This window comes from Acanthochromis polyacanthus, chromosome 22, assembly GCF_021347895.1.
Source record: "Acanthochromis polyacanthus isolate Apoly-LR-REF ecotype Palm Island chromosome 22, KAUST_Apoly_ChrSc, whole genome shotgun sequence".
In the NCBI taxonomy this organism is placed as follows: Eukaryota; Metazoa; Chordata; class Actinopteri; family Pomacentridae; genus Acanthochromis; species Acanthochromis polyacanthus.
In genome coordinates, this window is record NC_067134.1 from 29,541,549 (window position 1) to 29,561,244 (window position 19,696).

Sequence of the window (19,696 nt, forward strand, 5' to 3'; positions counted from 1 at the left end):
TTGTCATTTTGTGGTCATTTTGTGTGTATTTCTTGTCATTTTGTTGTCATTTTGTGTGTATTTCTTGTCATTTTGTTGTCATTTTGTGTGTATTTCTTGTCATTTTGTGCGTCTTTCTTGTCATTTTGTGCTCATTTTGCATCTTTGTCATTTTGTGCTCATTTTGCGTCTTTCTTGTCATTTTGTGCTCATTTTGCGTCTTTCTTGTCATTTTGTTGTCATTTTGCGTATTTCTTGTCATTTTGTGGTCATTTTGCGTATTTCTTGTCATTTTGTGGTCATTTTGCGTATTTCTTGTCATTTTGTGGTCATTTTGTGTGTATTTCTTGTCATTTTGTGCTCATTTTGCGTCTTTCTTGTCATTTTGTGGTCATTTTGCGTATTTCTTGTCATTTTGTGCTCATTTTGTGTGTATTTCTTGTCATTTTGTGCTCATTTTGTGTGTATTTCTTGTCATTTTGTGCTTATTTTGTGTGTATTTCTTGTCATTTTGTGCTCATTTTGCGTCTTTCTTGTCATTTTGTGCTCATTTTGTGTGTATTTCTTGTCATTTTGTGCTCATTTTGCGTGTATTTCTTGTCATTTTGTGCTCATTTTGCGTCTTTCTTGTCATTTTGTGCTCATTTTGTGTGTATTTCTTGTCATTTTGTGCTCATTTTGCGTCTTTCTTGTCATTTTGTGCTCATTTTGTGTGTATTTCTTGTCATTTTGTGCTCATTTTGTGTGTATTTCTTGTCATTTTGTGCTCATTTTGCGTGTCTTTCTTGTCATTTTATGGTCATTTTGCGTCTTTCTTGTCATTTTATGGTCATTTTGTGTCTTTCTTGTCATTTCATGGTCATTTTGTGGGTATTTCTTGTCATTTTGTGCTCATTTTGTGCGTCTTTCTTGTCATTTTGTGCTCTTTTTGCGTCTTTCTTGTCATTATGTGCTCATTTTGCGTCTTTCTTGTCATTTTGTGGTCATTTTCGCGTCTGTGTTGTCATTTTATGGTCATTTTGCGTCTGTGTTGTCATTTTATGGTCATTTTGCGTGTCTGTCTTGTCATTTTGTGGTCATTTTGCGTGTCTTTCTTGTCATTTTATGGTCATTTTGCGTCTGTCTTGTCATTTTGTGGTCATTTTGCGTGTCTTTCTTGTCATTTTATGGTCATTTTGCGTCTGTCTTGTCATTTTATGGTCATTTTGCGTGTCTTTCTTGTCATTTTGTGCTCATTTTGCGTGTCTTTCTTGTCATTTTATGGTCGTTTTGCATGTCTTTCTTGTCATTTTATGGTCATTTTGCGTGTCTGTCTTGTCATTTTATGGTCATTTTGTGTCTGTCTTGTCATTTTATGGTCATTTTGCGTCTTTCTTGTCATTTTGTGCTCATTTTGTGTGTATTTCTTGTCATTTTGTGTCTTTCTTGCCATTTTCTGTCTCTTTGTGGTTGTTTTGTCTCTCTCTCCTGCCATGATGTGTCACTGTTTCACTCTGTCGTCATTTTGTGTATAATTTTTTGTGTCTTTGTGGCAGTTTTGTGTACTTCTGGTTCAAATCCTGCAGACGTGCGACGAGCTGTGAGTCAGCCTCTAAAGTAATTTCTCTTGTTTGCACCAGCAGGTCTCCAGCGGTGAGAAAGTGGACAGTGAAAGCAGAGATTCCCTCCGGCTGCAGCTGCTAAAAACTGGAGGAGGTGTGAAGAGCTGCCTGTTTTTATTCACTGTGGTCTCTTGATTGGTCTTATTCTGGAGTGGAATTAACCTGAGGAGGATGTAAAGCAGAAATCTAAAATTAATCATTCAGTTCATCGTGTTGTAGTCATAGACTGTATATAAAGATGGACGTAGCATCTGGCTCTAGAATTGAAGCCAACCTGGAAGTGTCAAAAACTTGCAATATCACGCCGTCCGCTAGGGTTGGCTCCAAAAAGCTTTTTCTCCATAGACCCCAATTCATTTTTGGAGAAAATAAAGTTTGATAGACTGATGTTCTACAGCTCAGGATTTTTTTCCCGTTAGTTTTCATGGTCAAAATGAGAGATCAGGTGGCCGATCTTAAAATAAATCAATACTGAATTTTAAATAAATCGTTAAAGTTGGCGGAGCCAGGGGGCGTGGCTATACTTGATAGACAGCAACAGAAGCCTCTGCGGTAAAATGTGGGGGGGATAAGAGAGTCCTCAGCCAATCCTGCCCCTAGTTTCTCTCCGGTCCAGTCTGTTTGACGCTTTTTACATCACTGGCTCCAAAAAATCCAAAACGGCGACCAGGAAGTAGCAAAATCCGGGCTTCATTTTCTCGGCGTTGAAACCAACGGGTGATGTCACAGTTAGTTTACGCCTGGTTGTAGTTAATTATCTGTCAGTTTATATTCATTCATTGTTTGGTCGTCCTGTCCAACATTATTTGGTCGCTTCGCGTCTGGTTTTAACTGCATCTGTGGTCATTTTGCTTCTTTGTTTGTGTCTTTCTGGATCTTGTGGATTGTTTTGGACATTTTGAGTGTCTTTTGGGTTGTTTTTATCATCTTGTAGTTGTTTTTACCGTTATTATGGTCATTTTGGAACTTGATTTGGACATTTTGAGTCTTTTTTGTTTTTTATCATCTTGTAGGCGTTTTACAGTTCATATAGTCATTTTGTATCGTGTCTTTTGGGTCGTTTTCATCATCCTGTAGGCGTTTTTACCATCATTATGGTCATTTTGCATCTTGATTTTTACATTCTGAGTGTCTTTTGGGTCATTCTCATCATCTTGTAGGCGTTTTGACTACTATGATGGTCATTTTGGATCCTGACACCTACACATCATTACACCTTTCATGATGGTAGTGGAGTCATTCCATGTCAATTCAACAAATGCTTGTTGCACCACTTTCTCAGATCCTCCCAAAATTTTTTTTGGGCTTTATTTGGGTAATTTTATGAACAAATGCAAAGTATTATGGTTATAAACATACAGTATAAGCAGTAATGATCTAATCTAATACCCATAGTCAGTCCAAACTTAATCCTCGCCTATGATTTTAGGGTTTTAAACTACTAAAAAAAGCAATTTATACTCCTTTTACATGGTCAGAATTTTTTCCCCTTCCAAAACTTTTACCCTTCTGGTGAGAAAAGTATAGAAATGAATGAAAATAAAAAAATACTGGACTGTGGAATTTCCCAAAATATCCTTATTATTTCATGGGCGACTTTATTTTGGGTTTTTCATGCCTCTATTTTAGGACTTATTCTTGTGAAAAGACATTGAAAGAATGAATTTTCTTCTTTACTAATGAAAGTTGCATAAGGTAAAAGTTTTAAAACATTAAAATAAAGCTTATTTATTGATTTATAGGCTGTTGAACTCAGGTGTAGACCCAAAATAGCCTAACTTTAGGCATTAAAAAGTGCATGTGGGATACATGGTACGCGGTTCAAATTTTTTTGGAGGAACTAGTATGTGTGAAGTATGTGTGAACTTACTTTCATATTTGTTTCTTGTGCCAAAGATGAGCAACTGCTGAATCAATTTACTATACATTTTGATCCTCGTTTTTGTTTTTAGGAACCATTTACATGACCAACTAAAGATGAAAGATGAATCTGAAGCATCAGCATCGTAGTATAAGTTACAAAGGGCATATCTGAAGTTAATTATTATATAGACATTGTTTTTTCTTTCATACAGTAACTGAATAAGAAGAAATGGCATCACTCCCAGACTGCATTCTCAGGACAGCCTCGGTATCGTATTTGACTTATCAGCTGAATTTGAAGATTTGCAAGTGAAATTCATGCACCCAAAAGGTCCCAGCAAGAAGTTCACATGGCCTAGAAAGGATGACGTAGTGTGGGTGCCTACAGCCCACATCCTCTGTCCAATCACTGCTCCTTCAACACGCCGTGGTGGACAGTACCACATATCTGGTGCAGATGATGGCCTGATTTCAGAGAAATTCAAGCAGTTCAAAGGACAGAAATAGTGGTGTGATAAGTTGGGGACAAATTACATGTTTTACATGGGACCTAAGGCAATATAACTCATTTTAACTGCAATATATTAGTTAGAATTCCTAAAAAAACGCCTATAAAACATAGTGCATTTCTTGGTTAAATTGGCCATGAAGGATTCAAGAAACAATGTTGATACTTCAGATATCAATTATTCGGATGTTTATTGTTATACAGACAAAGTTTCATGTTTCTACTCCATGTCCCACATTGGTTTCTGTGCCAATATATGTATGGTGTTTTTCAGTCTGTTTCATAAATAGGCATCGTTTTGAGGTCTAAGGAGACTAGCTAGCTCTTGGATATTTTTAGGTTAGAGAGAACTTTTAAGGTACTTTGAGATTTTTATAACATATGAACCTTGTTACTTATCAAAATTTGTGAAAAAAATGCCTAAATTCTTGAAAAATGCCATTTTCGCCAAATTTTTAAATTGCCCTGTACCACAGAGAAATGGGTATATTCATTCCAAATTTTTTTTCCTGCTCTATTGTTAAGGTGTTTGAACCCTTCAGATCACTTGTAAGTCTATATCATCAGTCAGTTCCCAGTATTATCTTCCTAAATCAAGCCTTTCTACCTAACATATCAATTTCCGAGTGGAAAAATAGGGATTTAAATATTTTATAACTTAGCAAATAGCAATCATATGATGTTAAAACTTTGCAAGTAATCTATTCTTATGTTGGGATAGTTAAAAAAAAGTTTGGAGATGATCAGAGGAGGTCATGCAACAAAATTTCCTCAGATTTGTTGAAATGAGATGGAATGACTCAGTGTCTACAAATACGGACCCGTATCCGTAGCCACAGGCTACGGATACGGCACTTTCCATTTGCCAGACAGATACGGACCCGTTCGCGAGTCTCGCGAGTCAAGAAGCTGCTAACCACTGCAAACTGTTGAAAGGTAAGCAAAGGTTAAGGTTAGGGTTAGTGTTAGGGTCAGGTTTAGGGTCCGTACCTGTAGTACCGATGCTACGGGTCCGTACCGCTAGCGTCTACCGGGAGTCACGTGACCAGATCTCGCGTATCTGATTGACAAATGGCAAGTGCCGTATCCGTAGTCCACAGGCTACGGGTACGGGTCCGTACCTCTAGCAACAACCTTTCGTGATTGGAAAAACAATTCCTGATGACTTTCCCCCATTTTCTCCTGCAGATGGACACAGTTTTGTTTCTTCACTCGCAAACAACTTTTTTAGTTTTTTTTATTGTATTGCTTTTGGTGTTTCTGGTTCTTGTCATTGCCTTGTGGTTGGTTTTTAATAAAATTCAGGTCATTTGGTGTCCCGTTCAGGTCATTTGGTGTGTTTTGGTCATTGTAATTGCATTGTGGTGGTTTATAATGTCATTCTGGCCATTTTCCATCCTGTTTTTCACAGCTGCAGTGACTAGACAGAAACAGCACATGGTTTGGTTCTTTGTGGAAGGTGATTCATGCTGCAGCAGGATAATGAACCCAAACACACCTGAGAGCTTCGACCTGAAGACCACAGGAGTTCTCACACTCAGATTCCTCAGGCAAACATTCCTGACAGCAAAGGAAGTCTTTGGAACATCATGCTGGGATAAAACTTCTTAAAAGTCACTGACCTGAAAGCTCACTGCAGGTTTGAAGACAGAAATCATCCTCATGCAACCAAAAACAAGCTCATCTGCAAACCGCCGATTAATACGCCGTTCAGAAAAGTCGTCAGCAGCTGCAGAGAAAATGAAATATTCCCCCTGACAGAGAAAGCCATTTAAAATAAGAGATAAGGCTCATTTAAAGAGCAGAGCTGCTGCAGCGTCGTCATCACGGCGCGATGCTGACCTTTAACAACAAAGCCTCTAATCAAGTCACACAAACAGCAGAAAGGTTCACGGCTCTCCCTGATGTTCAGTTCATTCCTCCACCAGCAGACTGACGGCGGCACAAAGCTGCTTTATTACAGCTAAAGATTAAAAGTAACAGGCTGCTCACACAGCCAACGGGTTTATAACCAATGATAGTCTAAAAACACGCAAAATAAAACAAAAAATGGGAAAAAAACTTCACAGAATTTTCAACAGTCCTTAAACTATTCATTTGAGAAGCAGAAACTTCAGCAAATCTAAGCAGGAAATCACGGCATTAAATCAAAAAATCACTTTATTCTACAGAAGAAGAAAAAAGAATCGGACTAGACTCAGTAAAAAATGAAGGATTCTGTTGTCCTCGGTTCCACCATGAAGCCTGAAGCTTTCGGTTGAACTGCAGGCAGTGTTCACACGGAGCAGACCAGGATGGAAACTAAACTTCTATCTACAGTTTGTGGAGCTTCCATTTTATTCTCCTGCTGGGAACAAACAGCTAGAAGAAATTTAAATGAACCCACAGAGTCAGAATGTGACGGGAGCTTAAAAAAATAAAAACTAAGACAAAAAATGGTGAAAAAAATGAAAGTGCTCTGAGTTAATACCCCCTTAGAAATGACATGTTTTATCTGTTTCATTTTTTAACAATGTGCTGTCGGTTGTTTTGTTAAATTACAGAAAATATCACTTTAAAAGTACAGAAATTATTCATTGATAATTGATTTACACACTAACCTGACAGAAAACACACGTCCACTTAAATTATATTTTTATGAAAATTGATTCTTTCACAACATTTGACCATAGAATTATTTTTAACAGATTTAAATCAGCAAACAATATTATTTTACAGATATCTGTCTTCATTTAACACCAAAAAAATAATGTATATTAGGAATAAAACCAATTTTAAACAGTTATTTTTGTGAGTTTTGGTGAGTTAAAGGAGGTTTCTGATCTTAAATGTTGTTTTTATGCAGCAGGAGGAGGTTTCTGATCTTAAATGTTGTTTTATGCAGCAGGAGGAGGTTTCTGATCCTAAATGTTGTTTTTTACAGCAGGAGGAGGTTTCTGATCTTAAATGTTGTTTTTATGCAGCAGGAGGAGGTTTCTGATCTTAAATGTTGTTTTTATGCAGCAGGAGGAGGTTTCTGATCTTAAATGTTTTTATGCAGCAGGAGGAGGTTTCTGATCTTAAATGTTGTTTTATGCAGCAGGAGGAGGTTTCTGATCTTAAATGTTGTTTTTATGCAGCAGGAGGAGGTTTCTGATCCTAAATGTTTTTATGCAGCAGGAGGAGGTTTCTGATCTTAAATGTTGTTTTATGCAGCAGGAGGAGGTTTCTGATCTTAAATGTTGTTTTTTACAGCAGGAGGAGGTTTCTGATCTTAAATGTTGTTTTTATGCAGCAGGAGGAGGTTTCTGATCTTAAATGTTGTTTTATGCAGCAGGAGGAGGTTTCTGATCTTAAATGTTGTTTTTTACAGCAGGAGGAGGTTTCTGATCTTAAATGTTGTTTTTATGCAGCAGGAGGAGGTTTCTGATCTTAAATGTTGTTTTATGCAGCAGGAGGAGGTTTCTGATCTTAAATGTTGTTTTATGCAGCAGGAGGAGGTTTCTGATCTTAAATGTTTTATGCAGCAGGAGGAGGTTTCTGATCTTAAATGTTGTTTTATGCAGCAGGAGGAGGTTTCTGATCTTAAATGTTGTTTTTTACAGCAGGAGGAGGTTTCTGATCTTAAATGTTGTTTTTATGCAGCAGGAGGAGGTTTCTGATCTTAAATGTTTTTATGCAGCAGGAGGAGGTTTCTGATCTTAAATGTTGTTTTATGCAGCAGGAGGAGGTTTCTGATCTTAAATGTTGTTTTTATGCAGCAGGAGGAGGTTTCTGATCCTAAATGTTTTTATGCAGCAGGAGGAGGTTTCTGATCTTAAATGTTGTTTTATGCAGGAGGAGGAGGTTTCTGATCTTAAATGTTGTTTTATGCAGCAGGAGGAGGTTTCTGATCCTAAATGTTGTTTTTATGCAGCAGGAGGAGGTTTCTGATCTTAAATGTTGTTTTTATGCAGCAGGAGGAGGTTTCTGATCTTAAATGTTGTTTTTTTTACAGCAGGAGGAGGTTTCTGATCTTAAATGTTGTTTTATGCAGCAGGAGGAGGTTTCTGATCTTAAATGTTGTTTTTTACAGCAGGAGGAGGTTTCTGATCTTAAATGTTGTTTTTATGCAGCAGGAGGAGGTTTCTGATCCTAAATGTTGTTTTATGCAGCAGGAGGAGGTTTCTGATCCTAAATGTTGTTTTTATGCAGCAGGAGGAGGTTTCTGATCCTAAATGTTGTTTTATGCAGCAGGAGGAGGTTTCTGATCTTAAATGTTGTTTTTTACAGCAGGAGGAGGTTTCTGATCTTAAATGTTTTTTACAGCAGGAGGAGGTTTCTGATCTTAAATGTTTTTTTACAGCAGGAGGAGGTTTCTGATCTTAAATGTTTTATGCAGCAGGAGGAGGTTTCTGATCCTAAATGTTGTTTTTATGCAGCAGGAGGAGGTTTCTGATCTTAAATGTTTTTTACAGCAGGAGGAGGTTTCTGATCTTAAATGTTTTTTTACAGCAGGAGGAGGTTTCTGATCTTAAATGTTTTTTACAGCAGGAGGAGGTTTCTGATCTTAAATGTTTTTTTACAGCAGGAGGAGGTTTCTGATCTTAAATGTTTTTTACAGCAGGAGGAGGTTTCTGATCTTAAATGTTTTTTACAGCAGGAGGAGGTTTCTGATCTTAAATGTTTTTACAGCAGGAGGAGGTTTCTGATCTTAAATGTTTTTTTATGCAGCAGGAGGAGGTTTCTGATCCTAAATGTTGTTTTATGCAGCAGGAGGAGGTTTCTGATCCTAAATGTTGTTTTTATGCAGCAGGAGGAGGTTTCTGATCCTAAATGTTGTTTTATGCAGCAGGAGGAGGTTTCTGATCCTAAATGTTTTATGCAGCAGGAGGAGGTTTCTGATCTTAAATGTTTTTTTACAGCAGGAGGAGGTTTCTGATCTTAAATGTTGTTTTATGCAGCAGGAGGAGGTTTCTGATCCTAAATGTTGTTTTATGCAGCAGGAGGAGGTTTCTGATCCTAAATGTTGTTTTATGCAGCAGGAGGAGGTTTCTGATCCTAAATGTTGTTTTATGCAGGAGGAGGAGGTTTCTGATCTTAAATGTTTTATGCAGCAGGAGGAGGTTTCTGATCCTAAATGTTGTTTTTATGCAGCAGGAGGAGGTTTCTGATCTTAAATGTTTTTTATGCAGCAGGAGGAGGTTTCTGATCTTAAATGTTTTTTTACAGCAGGAGGAGGTTTCTGATCTTAAATGTTTTTTTACAGCAGGAGGAGGTTTCTGATCTTAAATGTTTTTTTACAGCAGGAGGAGGTTTCTGATCCTAAATGTTGTTTTTATGCAGCAGGAGGAGGTTTCTGATCCTAAATGTTGTTTTATGCAGCAGGAGGAGGTTTCTGATCCTAAATGTTGTTTTTATGCAGCAGGAGGAGGTTTCTGATCCTAAATGTTGTTTTATGCAGGAGGAGGAGGTTTCTGTCGGACAAACTGCTGCACTTTGTCACCACAGCTTCAAGTGTCTGCAGATCAGCAGAGATCAGAGTTTTCTGGAGGACGGTCTGCAGCTCCATTCACACGGCGGTACAGCAGAGCATCCACCCAACACAACGCCTGGAGCAACACGCTACACGCATGCACACACCAGCACACGGAGATGTGAAGAGACAGCAGCGTTCGATCCACACAGAGTCAGAGCTGTTATATAATCCTGCATGTCCACTCTGACCTGTTACTAATTAACAACACCCTGAACCTCATCAAACATCGACTGATTCAAACCTTTAAAGCATCAGAACAACATCAGTAAAGACACCACAGATGTGTTAGGTGTGATGAACTCCTGGTTAGTCGCTAAATATTTGTGTTTCTGCTGCCAGTTATTTAGTAACCAGAAGCTTTAGAAACACCACAAACTGTAGAATGACTCTACACAGCTCACTGCACCAATTACTGCTAGAAACAACAACAAACGATTCAAAATGCTGATTTCTGACAGAATCTCTCAGTCAACCAATAAATTATTAATTTTATTATTAAACACTACACATTATTTATTATTAAACATTGATACTTTTTCTGTGATTTTATGGGATATTATCTGTAAATTACTAAATACTTATTTAGAAATTATTGCTTCTTAACGTGCATATTTTCTCAATTAAATCATGAAAATTATTCATTTTTTGCCGATTTAAATTCAGTTAAATGATGGAATTGTCCAACATTATATAAAATAAAATGCACGACCATTTTTTAAATATGGACATTATTGACAGATTTGTTGAGTAAAATAATATTCCTAACAGACTTAATTACAATAAAATCTTAAACTCTTTAATTTTACAGGAACATCGAATAAAAACTGATTCCTCGATGTCAAACTGCATATTTATGCTGTGGAGCTCATTTATAGCTTTGTATTTTTAGAGTGAATGCATAAATTAGTACTTTTCTGTGTGATTCTAACAGATAACAGAAAGCTGTAAGTATTTCCGGTGCAGCAAACGAGAATCAGGAGAATCAGCTGATCTGATGATAAATGAATGTTATGAAAAGTTATGAGACACAAGCAGAACTACAGGAGTGAGGGTCAGCGAGTTTCTGCTGCAGTGTGAACGAGACAAAGCTCTGAGGAGGTTTAATCCTCACAAACTCTCCATTAAAACATGACTCCAGACGTTTCTACAGCAGCGTTTCAGACTCACGTCCTGCTGATGCATTTACTGCCATAAATTAAAATGCTGCAGCTCCACCACTCAGTCGTGTTTAAGTTGTTCATCTGATCATTATTGGATCAAAGTGCACTGAAAAAGTTAAAACAGAGAAAATCTGGCACCAAAAACTAACAGTAAAAAGCAGAGAGCATTCAGAAACCGTAAAAACAGGCAGAATAACGGCAAATATCTGCATAAAAACGAGATTTTAGCTGATTTAAAGACGGAAAAACAGCTGAACTCATTACTAACAGTAAAAACAGGGATTCTAAATGTGGATGCTAACATTTAAATTCATTTTTTTTGTTGATTTTCTTTGACATTACTCCAAGCTTCATTAAAAAGCAGCTGAACTTCTGATGATCTTTCACCGAAATGCAGGAGAATTTTTGAGCAAAACCACAATTTCACAGTCAAACACCGTAAAAGAATCGCTACATCTAAAAAACAGGAAAAAAATCTGTGATTTTAAGTGAATAAAACATTTGGTGTCTCCAAACCGTGGCTCCACATATTGATCTGAATATTTGACTTTATTGATATTTTCACAGCCTCTCACTGCTCTGCACATAGAAAGGATCTAAATATTTCGCCGTGCTGCCTTTATTTTATTATTATCCCCCGCCTCCACGAAGTGGAAAAGGAGGATATAGGTTTGGCCTCCGTTCATCCGTCCAAGATGAAGGGGACAGCTTTTCTCGGAAACTATGACAGCTAGGATTATGAAATTTAGTGTGTAGCTTCACACCATGGACACCTTGATCAAGTTCGAAAATGAGACCTGTGCGATAATATTTAACAGAGTTATGGCCCTTTATCACTGTTTTGGATATAGACTCATAGACATCCCATGTGGGGGGGGGGATATTGATGACCATGTCGTCTTGTTCTAGTAGGGTTCATTTTCCTCTCTGCTCTGTGGAAACTCTCTGATTTTCTGTCGGTCGTAGCCGAGCCAAGCGGGCTTCTTGGTTCTGCTAAAGAGTGCAGAATTTTTTCATTTTTACAGAATCTGGTTACTGGAAATGATTTATTTTAGAGAACTGATGAGATTCAGATTTGGTTGAGTTTCCTATTCAAGGACCGTCAGAAAAGTTGAATATTTACGGTTTTATAGTTTTCTTTATGATAACTTTGCTGGTTCTTTTTATAATGTGATTCCTTCCAAAGCTGTTGATGTGATTTGGTGTCTGCAGTAGAAAATAAATAATAATACCGTCTCAGTCTGCTCAGTGCTGCACATCGTAGTCCAGGATTAAACAACTGCAGGACAAAATCAATCAGATGTGAGAGCAGAACGGTTCACTTCACTGCTGCTGCGTTCATCTCAGGCGTTTTAAAGTCAAACAATCTTCATGTGCATGTTGGAGGAGCGGCCCACAGCTCATGTTCTTATCAGCTAAAACACATGGAGGGCACAACGCCTGCAGGGAAACCTTTAAAAGCACCGATTAAACGCTCCTTTGACCATGTTTAAGTCTGACAGTTGATTCCAAAGGTCTGATACTAAATAAGGAGAAAAAAGCAACAGGTTGATGCTGGAACCATCAAATGTTTGTGTTTTACGTCACATTTCAGTCAATCTGCTGTCAAAAAGATCCAGAAAATGACAGAATAAATAAATTCTGGTCCCTGGTAAACAGAGTTCATCATCTCTGCATGCTGCTGTTAAATATAATAAAATATAAAGAATAAAATGAATGAGGAACGTGTGAAAATGTATCTGTGAGTAAATTTAATCTAAATTCTGTGTTTTAGTCAAACTCACATTCTGATGTCTGAAAGCAAAACTCTGCACACATTTTTGTAGTAAAACAAACTGATATTGATGCCCTGGATCACATTTATCTCCATATTTTCTTGACCAAATAAATAAATAAACAGCTGACCTTCACAGTGAAATTAATCTCTTTAATAAAGTCAGACTGCTTCTTTTCACTGCCAGTTTTCTTAATGAATTGATTTGGAGACATTTAAAGACGTTTATTTGGGCTTCAGCGGATAATAACAGCTACTATTCTCCATTTTCTGACGGGTTATTGGATGTTAGATTGCATTGATCCTGTAAATAAATAATACAGACTCGAGGATTGATTAAAATCTGCAGTTTTACAACAGATCAGTTGAATGCTGACCACAGCTACAGGTTTCTGTATTTACAGTGACTTTAAATCTAATATTTTATCTTCACAGCCAAAACCCGCAGCTTCTGACTGAACAAAGTGACAGAAAACAACAAAACTACAGCAGCAAACAGACAAACAGAGCTGGTTGTTGGTGGATCTGTGTGGAGTCATTAATCACAGATATTCTCACTGGGGATTATTCTCTTCATTAATCTGTGAACTTTTATGAATAAAACGACAGAAAATGTTTCCCAGAATCAGAGAAAACTCCCTGAAAAGATGCTCAGTTTAGAGAAACAGGAAAAGAAGCTGCAAGCACAGAAGCTACACTGAGCCTATTCTCTTTTTTTTCAGACTCAGACTGATGACTAAACGATCAAAGTAGCTGGTGTTACATTTAAGTTTTAGTTTTAAGAGAGTTTTTCTATGATGAACCTGATAAAAGCTCAAACTGAAGTCCTCCCTGCAGGTTCTAATCTTTCTTCTTACTGAACACACCTGAGCTGCAGATTAACTCACGGATCCTCTTACCTCCTGTCACCGCCTGGAGAGCCGCCTGCTGCCGCTTCTTCCTCTGACGCAGTGTCGCACCGGGACCGGGACCGCTGCAGCCGCTAGTCCGGGAGAAGTCCGTGAGAGGCGGCTGGAGCTGCTCATGCAGCCGCTGCTGGGCTCAGCGGAGGGAATGTTCCGTTCACCGGCAGAGCAGAGTATTTGTGTCCGCTGCTGCTCCTCCTCCTCCTCCTCCTCCTCCTCCTCTCCCTCTCCCTCTCCCTCCTCCTCCTCTCCCTCCTCCTCCTCCTCCTCCTCCTCTCCCTCCTCCTCCTCCCCCTTAAGGCGCTTGTCCTCCACCTGATCCGCGTCATGAGCCAAACACCAGCTGGAGCTCCGAACCTCCAGCTCCTCTATGGGAGACCTTCAGTGCCACAATAAAAACATTCAGACACAAAGTACAGCAAGTGAGGAAAAAGTCTCTGATTTAGAAAATCAATTAATTAAAAAAAAAAACCCTACACCAGGGAGGTAAACTCATTCCGGTTCAGGTTTGATCTCCAGTAAAATCACAGCATAATAACCTATAAATAACTCAATTTTTTCTTTTGTTTTAGTGCAAAAAAAACACATTCTGAAAATATTCACATTAAAGAAATTATCTTTTTACAAAACATCATGAACAACTTGAAATTCATTAAGTAAAATAAATTCAATTTCACCAGCTTTCAGCCTCAGTTTGTCATTTCCACATTACAAAGGAACACAACATTTAGTGTGTTAGTCAACTGAACAAAATCGTATTTAACTCAAAATGACTTTTAAATGTCTTCAAACTTAAATTAAAAACGTCTTTAAAAAGCAGGAATTATTCACAGTTAGTTTTATAAACATTCATGGTCCTCAGAGGTGCATCTGTAGCAGGATCACAATCAGCTGATGTAGTGTTCACTGGTTGTCATGGTTACAGTGCTGCTATCTGGCAAGGATACAGAAATCTTCAACAAGTCCATGGATCCAGACTATAAGCTCCATCACTGCCAGAATCTGATCACTTGGTCCTTGAGTCATTTCTGAGCCTTAAATGGAAATTTAATCTGAATCTGTTGGTCTGTTTTTGGGTAATGTTGCTGACGGATGGACGGACGGACGCTGATCGTCACATAACTCCACCGTTCCTAGGCAAAGTAAAAATTAAAACTGAAGTGTCAGAGAGAGAGAAAATTATTGCATTTAATGAAATTGAAACTGTTTTGTTGAAAGTTTTTCTTTTTTTAATAAAACCAAACTTCTGCTGCCCTCTGTTGTATTATTCTTCTTGACTTTCATGATATTTTTACTGTTTTTCAAACAGAAATTTCAGCGAAACCACGTGAAAAGTTAACGGGAAGAAATGACTCCTGTGATGGTTCCAGGAAACCTCGGATGGTGTGAAAGAATCAGCTGGCTTTGCCTGACAGAGACAGAAATAATCAGAATACTCTGAGGAGCAGCTTGTTGTTTGAGGCTTCTGTGTTTGTTCACGATGTTTAACCGATGAGAACAGCGTGACTGCTCCCCGAAGCTCAGATGCATGACTCAAATTAGCTGGAGTGCATCGTCCTCTCAGTGATTCACCAAACAGATCCAGATCCCGAGACGCAGCGACGGAGGCGACCAGGCGGCTAAATGTGAGCTGATGTGAAGGAGGAAGAACATTTCAGGAACACAGACATGACTTTAATATGGTACACTGTAAAAAAAAAGTGCTTTTAACTGAACTGTTTGAATAATTCTCTGCTGTTTTTTTTTGTTGTATAATTACTAGAAGTTATAATTACTAGAAGTAATTATACAACAGGAGAAGAGAAGCTGCCACAAGCTGCCACAGAGAGGCGGCCCGCAGAAAGCTTTGTGTCAGCTCTGTCCAACAGACCGCATACACATGCAGCACTTCAATAAGGACTGCCATTCACACATCGGTCTTCACAGCCATAGTCACTGAAGCTTCAGCCAAATACTCAACTATACCCATAGTCGACCCTGACCGACGGAGGCCTGATATACTAGAAGTACCATTTTACAGATTAACAAGGCTCTGAAAAAACTCTGTTTTAAACAATTACAAATAATATAGAATAAAATCACAGAGAAACTGTCAATTTACATGATAGCTAAACAGGCAGAAACTATAAATAATGTCCACATTAAAAATCTGCATTTTTATGAATTAGAGGATTTCTACTGTATTTAAATTATATTAAAATAATTTGACCATATTTGTTGTTACTTCAAAGAAAGTTTTGTAACTGGTACTTTGCAGATTTTCCCTGTTTTATTAAATTAAAAAGTCACAAAAATTTAATTGCTAACATTAATTTAGTCTTTTATAAATGTGTGACTTTATAATAACACAGTTTTTCTGTATTTAAATAATAACATTTATTATTAGTTAGATTTTTAACAGGTGTTTGGTTTTATTTTCATATATTTCTTCCAGTATTTTATGTTCTAACGGGTGTAAACATTTTTTTTAGCAGATGTTTATATTTATAGTATTTCTTCTAGTTTTTAATGTTCTACAGTTTTAAACTTGTATTTATTTTACTCTGTTTTTACAGTGCAGTGGTTGTGAGTCTGTTATCCATCAGCTCAGACACACATGAATGCTTCAGCAGGACTGAAAACACTCAGTAAATGTTTAAAGTGACGCCTCCGTCCTGCTGAGAGTCAGATTAGAAGACGGATTCCTCTCAGGTCTAAATGTTAAGCTGCAGCTGGATTCATATTTATAACAACCAGAAATAAAGCCCTCCAGCTTCTTTATGAGGTCGTAGTTAAATTAAACATTATGAGACGTTTACAGGGAAAAGCGTCAGAGTTTGCAGATTTATTTGATGTCAAACTTTAATCGGACTAATTGTTCAGTGTGAGAAGTTATGATGATGAAACAAAATACTTCAATTGGAATTCTTTGTGTTTATTATTTTCATTTCAATATTTATGTCAGTTATTTAACTGAAGGCCGAAATTAATAAACTGAATAAAATGCAGCTTTGAATTTTACTTATTTTTTGCATTTGTATTCAACAAAATAAAACTGCAGCAGCAAAAAGGAGGAAAACTAATCAGAGCTGTAGCACCTGTTGACCTCCTGGCCGGTCTGGTCCAACTCCTGTTTGGTCCGGTCCAACTCCTGTTTGGTCCGGTCCACCTCCTGGTCGATCAGGTCCACCTCCTGGATGGTCTGGTCCACCTCCTGTTTGGTCTGGTCCACCTCCCTGGTTGGTCCGGTCCACCTCCTGGTCGGTCCGGTCCACCTCCTGGTCGGTCCGGTCCACCTCCTGGTCGGTCCGGTCCACCTCCTGGTCGATCAGGTCCACCTCCTGGATGGTCTGGTCCACCTCCTGTTTGGTCTGGTCCACCTCCTGGTTGGTCAGGTCCACCTCCTGGTTGGTCAGGTCCACCTCCTGGTTGGTCTGGTCAACCTCCTGGTTGGTCTGTTCCACCTCCTGGTTGGTCTGGTCCACCTCCTGGTTGGTCTGTTCCACCTCCTGGTTGGTCTGGTCAACCTCTTGGTTGGTCTGTTCCACCTCCTGGCTGGTCAGGTCCACCTCCTGGTCAGTCTGTTCCACCTCCTGGCCGGTCTGCTCTTCCTCTTGTTGGTCTGGTCCACCTCCTGGTTGGTCAGGTCCACCTCCTGGTTGGTCTGGTCCACCTCCTGGTCAGTCTGGTCCACCTCCTGGTTGGTCAGGTCCACCTCCTGGTTGGTCTGTTCCACCTCCTGGCTGGTCAGGTCCACCTCCTGGTCAGTCTGTTCCACCTCCTGGCCGGTCTGCTCTTCCTCTTGGTTGGTCTGGTCCACCTCCTGGTCGGTCTGGTCCACCTCCTGGTCGGTCTGGTCCACCTCCTGGTCGGATCTGGTCCACCTCCTGGTCGGTCTGGTCCACCTCTTGGTCGGTCTGGTCCACCTCCTGGTCGGTCTGGTCCACCTCCTGGTCGGTCTGGTCCACCTCCTGGTCGGTCTGGTCCACCTCCTGGTCGGTCTGGTCCACCTCCTGGTCGGTCTGTTCCACCTCCCAGCTCTGCTGTCAACAACTGGAGTCTCTTCTTCAGCATCAACTGTTTGATCTTTGTTGTTTAGCCAAAAAATATCTTTGCCATCTTTGGTGTCTGGAGCCTCTAAACCTCTCCAGCCTTTGAAGATTCTGGAACTTCTTGAGCTTCTAAACATTCTGGAACCTCTGTAGCCTCTAAAGCTTCTGTAGCCTGTAAGCTTCTGGAGGCCTCTAAGCTTCTGGAGCCTCCAAAGCTTCTGGAGCTCGTGTAAGCAGCTGTGTCTGTTTTGAGGTTGAGCAGATTTGCTGCCAGGTTTTACAGCAGCTGCAGCCAGGATCTCACAGCTCCTGTTTTCCCACCTCCTGCAGCTTCTCATCGAAATTCATCAGGTTCTTGAACCTTCTCCTGAGGCTCAGCAGCCTTCATCCTGCTGCTCTCTGGACAGAAGTGAACTTCTCCAGCTCTCTGTGGATTTCCTCTTACCTACAGCAGGAGTTCAGGAAGCTTCAGTGGACAAGCTGGTTGCAGCAGTTTGGACCATCCAAGACTCAAACCTGGACCTGCAGTTTGGAAATCAGGTCTCTGTTTGTAAATTTTTCCAGGGTCAACATGGAGACATCCTCCTCCAGCATGGAAGTCGTGTCCTTCCACCTCCAACTTCCAAGAATTTTTATTTATTTTTAATTCTTTATTTTACCAGGTAAGATAGTTGAGAACTATTTCTCATTTACAGTGATGAGCCAAGAGGCCCCAGCTGATGGAATCCTCATTGTTCTGTCCTGCTGGTTGCCTCCACAACTGGTCCAGTTGTATCATCGACTCGTTTGTTCTTGTAGACTTTGAGGCCAATCAGCCATTTTTTTCTCCATCTGGTTTCCAGACTCATCTTAACCTCATCTTTAAAGAAAATCATTTTCATCCCTCAGGACCTTCTTTAGGATTCAAATACCTTTTTGTTTCCTATCGGTGAGGAATTCAAAGGCAGAGTTGAGTTTTGAGTTCAGCTTTTCAATGAAGCTAGTGGCCAAACAAGGCTCCACGTGAGTTCATTTAAACTCCCGAAGCCTCCCAACTGTTTTGTGGCCCCGAATAACAAATACTCAACAGAAACACTGCTGTCTGAAATGACTCAAACTGTTTCCATAGAGGTTCAGGACTTCATATTACAGTAAATTGAGCCAACAGTGAGAAAAAAAATGAACAAAACCCCAGGAAGTGTTTGGACTTTCGAGGGTTAATGGTCATAGTTTCAGCAGCTTTGAGAATCAGTGGAAACTCGAACATAAGAAGCTTTGGAGCCTTTTAGAAGGACTCCTGGTGGTGAATGTGGCCCCCAGTGCAGAACCATCCAGCCTGGTTCTGAGGTTCTGGTTGGGTAGCGTGAAGGTCTCGCTGCAGCATCTCAAACTGCAGCTCGTACAGCACTTTGTGATTGTGCTTTGTGAAATGGGTCGGCAGTGATGTCACAACAGATTTAATCTAATCCCTTCCCTGGGATTAGGAGAAAATCACTAGAGCGCCTTTTGTCTAAATTACACACCATGTGAGTGTTTCTTTAACCTTCACTCCTGCAGCAGGTTTCATTATTTACCATTTGCTGCTAACTTTCTGACCTTTTACATAAGCGCCAGAGCTGAGGATGGGAGGCAGCTGGAATATTACCGTTCCACTGAGGAGCAGCAAACCAGCGGGACGATGAATGATTTACTTTAACATCAGCACACACTCACACCTTCTCACATCAAACCACGTTGTCATGTTCCATAACGTGGACAAGAATGAGGCTGCATCACTTTGGAAATCCACTAAACATGGAAACGTTCCAAGGAATGCTGAGCTACTTATTCTGCAGACTCCAGAAGTTAGTCTGTGGAGCTCACCTGGTCCAGGTTCTGTGCAGAGGTTCAGATTTAAATCAACTGGAAGAAGAACCGCCCTTTCAACAAGATGTTTCCAGACGTTTATTCATGAGCGATATGAAAATGTTTTATCTGTAAACATGTTGAGTTGTACGTTACTGAAACCACAGAATGAAGCCGTGTAGTTCACTGTAGTTCCGCACACTGGAAGCATCACGTTGCCATGGGAACCTGCATGCATTTAGTGGAGACGCAGAAATCCTATAAGTATGTTTTTATGTTTGGTCCCTTTACACACTGGCCCTGCAGCTCATAGAACACAGATCAGACTTATTAGTACATTACAGAGAATATTCAATCAGCAGCTTCAGTTTCACTTTGGTTTGGAAACTAATAAAGTAATTTCCGTGTTTTCTGGGACAGTGTCAGACCTACAGCCATGGCCATAAGTTTGGACACAAGCACCATGACGCTTGTGAATCTTAGAAAATAGCACAAAATTGTCACTTACAATACAGTACACAACTCCTGAGAACTATATTAAGTTTCATATTTAA

The 19,696-nt window shown here is 39.5% G+C and overlaps 2 protein-coding genes across 11 annotated transcripts in view; both read right to left on the reverse strand.

Moving 5' to 3' along the window:
* The window catches only part of LOC127531872 (growth hormone receptor-like), a 39,260-nt gene extending 25,814 nt beyond the window's left edge, over window positions 1-13,446 (reverse strand). Inside the window, exon 1 of the mRNA XM_051942130.1 lies at window positions 13,282-13,446. The gene's annotated coding sequence lies outside the window, so the exon portion shown is untranslated. The remainder of the gene's footprint in view (window positions 1-13,281) is intronic.
* LOC110970971 (uncharacterized) overlaps window positions 1-19,696 on the reverse strand; it is a 162,413-nt gene that overhangs the window by 129,021 nt on the left and 13,696 nt on the right. The gene's annotated exons all lie outside the window — the stretch shown is intronic.